We start from the raw sequence: 6116 nt of genomic DNA on the forward strand, positions 1-6116 counted from the left end.
CCTCGCGCACATGAATGTGACAATCACAAAAATGAACCAATACGGACCAATGAATTATGATACGGCATCTACTTGCTGAGGCTTGTGAAGTGGCTTGATAAGATATGACGGAATGTGTCAAAGTTTGTCTGGGATGCAATGTCGTCAGGCAAACTGTTCCACAGACGGATAGCACGTGGAAGTGCGTACTGATTGAACGCGTTTGTTGAGCCGTATACACGGGAATAGCTAAGATGATGATATATATATATATATATATATATCACTTACATCCTCCGAAGAAGGCTGGTCCACCAGCCGAAACTGTTAAGATTAAATAAATATTTTATTGTTTTGTTTCCTATACTGCACTATTCTCGAAGTTTATAATATATATATATATATATATATATTATAAACTTCGAGAATATATATATATATATATATATATATATATATATATATATATATATATAAACTTTGAGAATATATATAGTATATATATATATATATATATATATATATATATATTGATGAGATCTAACAGACAATAATGCCAATGAAGATATAGGGGAAGTTATTAGGCCAATTGTATTGTAAATGAGAAGAAAGAAAAGTGGGGGAAAAGATAACTTGCCGTGGGCAGGATCCGAACCTGCGACCTTCGAATAACGCCTTCGACGCTCTACCACTGAGCTACCACGACAGCTACCCCCCAGCCACTTAATTGGGTATCTATGTCAATTTAGACGTTGGAGTGTCACTCAGCGCCACTCGCTGCCATGGCTACTAGTGGCGCTTACTATATATATATATATATATATATATATATATATATATATATATATATATATATATATATATATATATATATATATATATATATATATATATTGTGAGCATTGTACAGATGAAAAGATGGGACACAAACAATGCTCACAATATATATACTTCAACGTATGCAGCGTGACTTAGGCGAAGGGATGGGAAAACCAAGAACAGAGACGAGCGCTGCAATCTTCCTCGTGTTGGAGTCTGTCGTCGTTGGGCGATGGCTGAAGCTACCAGTCGTCGTGATTTCAGCGTTGTTAGACGTCCGGAAGGTGTGACTGTTCTGTTCGGTCTAATCAGCAGCAGTAACCGAGCCTGCTGCCTAGGAGTCAACATGTACCGGCGTATACAGATTAACACCGTCAGGTTTCATTAAGCACGATTCTAAACTATGCTGTTGCAGTAGATGCTTTGCCCTCCCGGTGTTAGTACAGCTTTGTTTTTCATTTCGACCTTACTCGAAGATAACACTTTGTTTGTCTATGCGTGTTTCGGAGAGTAAGATTTTACAGTGTCAATACAACGTTCTGTGACAGACACTTTCGAAAAAGGTTTGAAACTTGTAGTTATTTTGTTTTTAGAGTAAAATCAAAGTGACTTATTTCGCATGTTTTCTCTCCACAATGGACAACGACAGCTGCGCTGTGATGTCCGACTGGAAAAATTTCAGCTTTCAATCTGTTCAGTGTGACAAGAGTGTTGCTTCGACTCTCTGCATGTGTGAGTACCTCTCTGTTCCGTTTCAAGGTAACATGTTGTAGATTATTTCACTGAAAAAATTAGAGAACCCCTGGCAGATGATATCGAAAGCTTTTGGTGTTGGTGAGGGACCATAAAAAGAATCAATCTAATTAAGGGGTTCGTTGAGCTGTCACCACGTTGGGTGCCCCGATGCAAATATTGAGGCACCGACTCTGCCGTCTCAAAAAACGCCATCAAGCGACATTTTACTATTTACACGCAGACGAGAACCGGTGTAAAATATAGTTTTTAAGTGAATGCAACGGATACTATAAGAACTGATGTTTCAATGTCCCCACGTGACTTTTATTTGCATTCTGTTTATACCAAACTGAAGAATTATGCAATATTGAATTAAAGGGCTCAATTATTTGCAAATTTATTCACCGAAGCTTCCTCCGCAGTCCGCCTACCACCCCCCCCCCTCAAAAAAAAAGAAGCCCGGCAGATCATCGACAGAGTGAACAGTTGGTTTGGTTTGGTTTGCTTTATTCAAGGCAAAATTGAACAAGATTGCCTTGGGGGACACGACTAAAGGCTAAGTAAAAGCCTGACTAGGTTGTGCCACCCTGGCAGCAAAGCAGAAACACACCGCAAGTTCACTGTCCAAAACTGCACTAGTAACTAGCTGTTCTATTCACTCCGAAAACTACCCAATAAATCAACAATTCCAGGATAGCCTAACTATCGAAATTACGGGTCGTAAACGCCACAATTACTCTAATAAAAAATGCGGACCACTAGCAGGATTTTCAGGTTTGGTTGTTGCTATCGTCACGACCGTCAAGTGAGTCGTAGGGAAAGCAATAGACTTTGATTAGTGTCCACTATCTTGAATGCTTTTTGACAATTAGCGCGATAATAATTTAATATATAATTGATATGATCAAATTATTTAAATAAATCAAGACTTGTAATTTATTATTGATGTGAACTAATCTTGTTTTTGTTTTATTCCACAGTCTCCAACCGATAAATGCCAGCTGCTGCTGACAACACCACAACTGAAGCTGTCGGTGGTGTTATGGCTGTAACAAAATACCAGTTAAGACCTTGTGTTACTGGTCGTTCAACGTTTTATTTACTACATCCCGAACAATACATTCCTTTTAACGTCTGAAACATTTGTGCCTATTGCAGGTTGTTGCAATTGTTGGTTGATGATCGAATGTCGTATACTAAGTGGTCACACATTTGCGCAGCCGTTTCGGGCTTCATGCAGGAGTGATAAATGTTGCTGGACGTAGGTAGACACTAAATGTTTCAGCATTTTTTGCTAATGAGAATGATACGTGTGATGGAAACAGTTCGAACTTAGCCTGTGGCATACAGACCTGACGAGTTAGCAAGTTTTCCGATAACTTAACTCGTGTGCGCAATATGTCATAATACCTTGGCAAATCTGAAATTGCTTCGCGAATTCCCAGTCAGGTATTTTCTTAATGCCCGAGTAGAGTGTGTTGTTTGAATGTGCACCAGCATTCAGTGTGCGTTGTTCGCGCTGGAAACGTCAGTCATGCGTGGTGATGTAACCTCAAGTTCGCATGTTATTTTGCCTTTGGCTCGTCGTGTTTTTGATCTGGCTCAATGTGAACGATTTCTCAGGTTAATGCGTAAAACCAATGTTTGATTATATGGGAGACCATTGCGAAAGAATGAATACGTCATTGCTGTCGCTTCATTTGTGCTTGCTGCAGAAAGAATTGCTTTCGCTGTACGCACACAGTAAGAGGACTGTTTTGTGAGCGTTCTGTCGGAACAAAATGGTAAAAGAGAGTCACATGGCATCGGTGGAAGCTTGTCTGACGGTCAAGACGTGAGAGTAGCCACAGAACGGGTTCATAACGGGTAGAGGTTTCGTTTTGTTTGTAAAACGAATACAAAACGTTATCCGGACGACTTCGATTAAATCGAAACATAAGTGCTTGGGACCAGAGCTTTGTGTCTGGCTAGCTCAAATTTCGTGCTGATAGTTAGAGAAAATAGCAACCCTAGCGCAGAAAGACCCGTGAGATTGCGACATCACGTAGAGTAGCGTTCATACAAGTCAACATCATCAAATCGCCAAAGTCATTGCGCTTTTCAATCTGAAGCTTCGGAAAACAATGCCTGTTGGCGTTTTGACGTTCCGCTTTCACAATTATATATTTCCGCATGAGCTGAAAATAGTTCTGAATTTACTCAGCCAGCCTACTGGCAATTTGCTTCCTGCCACCTTCTCGTGACATTTCGTTCATTCCACTTCCGTTCTGTGCCAGAACGCCAACGAAACACTCCCCCTCTCCCCACAGGATCACTCTTAGAAGGAGCAGTCGAGCGTGAATAAAAACAACCTAGTTTATCAATTCGTTTCACAAATATAAATAAGAATATAAAAAGGCATACATTCACAAATAAATAAAACATGTCTTCCAGGTTACAAGATCATGTGTTTTAATAATACATGGCTGAAAGCAAACAGTAAACCTTGTCATTATATACACCAAACAGGGATTCAAACAAACGACTATGTATAGCGGCTGAAATAATCGGACATTTTAGCACATAACAAAAGTATTGCAAAGCTTACGAATATTTGGTCGTGATAATCAGAAAAAGGGACGAATTATAAGGGCGCACATGCTACAACAAAATATGAAACTTTCATCGAACCTGCGTGCAAGAAAACACGTCAGAGAAACAGCACCGTAAAAGCATAAGACAATACGAGTCACTAGTAGAAGCAGTTCATTAGATTGAAAATTTTGGTATTGATTTACCACAACTTTTAGTGAGAATTTGGTACGAAAAAAGATGACCAACAATCATATGTGGGGAGAAAGTGTAAACAATGCATCGAAGTAAATATTTTAGATCCCATAACATGTTAAAACTAGAGAATCCCGTTGCTTAGTGGTCATTACACTATAGCGTAGACAAAATGCATCTAACTCAAGGGGAAATATAGAGTGAAGACATAAATTTGTTAAATTGTACTTGTAAAATATTTCTTATAGCGCTAATGGGTAAATGACAATAAATATTGCATTGAAACTTACTGATATTATTCTGATTTCTCTTCAAAATGACTACTTACGGTGTCTGGTTTGAATGTACAGGTAAACAGTTCTTGCTCTTGACGGTTAGAATTATTGGCGTTGCTATTTACTGTATTGTTCCTACAATCTCATATCAAGAAACCATCATCATCACGAACGGGAATGTGCCACAGAAATGGATTGAATCCCACTAGGCACCACTGGTCCACTACAAAGGAGAAGGCTGTATTTCTCAAGAAGTGTACTGTTAATTTTTAAAGGATTGTACTGTTCACTCGCACATATGCTCTGGCAATGTCACGCGTTACCTCAGAGACCTCTCACCAGTGAGTCAGACTGGAAAGAGGTAGTTAGGAGCCCCAATCTCCCAAAACAACCAAAGGGTCCAGAGGGCCCAAGACCTGACAAAAACGCCACCACGTTCCCGCCCCGAATCGGGAGTCGCCTACAGTACCGGCTTCTAAGATGTCCTTCGTGGATACCCTCGTCGCTCAATCGCCTCGGTACCTTTTAATAAAGTTCCCGACCGACCGACCGAGCGACGACCGACCGACAAGAATGTTCTATTATTACGACAAGAATGTTCGACAGCAAGAATGTTCTATTATTACGAGAGTGTATGAGAGCAGCCACCAAGACACCATCTACAGACAGTTTAGGCTTAAGACTGAACTTGTCTTGGATTTGTATTAGTTACGGTTGGCTTGTACAGCCGATTATTGTGTACCTATACTTGTTTCTTTTTGTGAGTTCATTCTGAGTGTCAGATTACTGTTTGCCGTTTTGTTGGGTGTGATAAAGTGTGTTGGTGTCTTGCCATAAGCCTGTCTACCCCATCGTCTTCCAGTCGAACCATTCACAAGAGCTCCCGATATAGTTTGTGACACAGGGACAGAAGCTCTTTTCATGCCGTCTGTGGTGGTGGTGTTGGTTGTGGAAATAGTTCATTTCAGGAAATGTACTAGAAAGTAGCGGCATATAACATGCTTGAGTGGCCAAACCTCATTCCCTGACGCTAACGAAGCTAGCCACTGCCCAAGTGCGCCTCAAGAAAGAACGTTGAGCACCTAATGTGGAGCAACCGAACAGGTACTTCTCCTAAACCTCTCTAGTTGGAATGGAGAAGGGGGGTCAGGAAGAAAGTGAGTTGGCACGGCATGAATTGACGACGTGGTAGGTGTCGGCCAGAACCTGACAGGTCGAGCAGGTGCCACCAATTTTCGGCGAAAAATGCCTGGCAACCGCCGGGTCGCGGTATAGTGTTCGTTTGGAGGCGGCGTAGTATTCGCTAGTCCGCTTTCCCCAGACCACGTGCGGCTTCAGGGTAGAAGTGGCATGAATCCTGGTGACAGGCCAGAATATCGCGGAAGTACGTCCGCCTCGTATCGCTATACTCCGTCTCGGGACATGGAGGATCAATGGCCCGCATGAGAGAACCGTGAGCAGCGGCGTTCACCACCTTGTTGCCGGGCAGGCGTGGGTGGCCTGGTACTACACAAATAGGGTGAAGATTAAAGCAACAAGAGG

Source organism: Rhipicephalus microplus, chromosome 1 (assembly GCF_043290135.1).
Source record: "Rhipicephalus microplus isolate Deutch F79 chromosome 1, USDA_Rmic, whole genome shotgun sequence".
NCBI classification, from domain to species: Eukaryota; Metazoa; Arthropoda; class Arachnida; order Ixodida; family Ixodidae; genus Rhipicephalus; species Rhipicephalus microplus.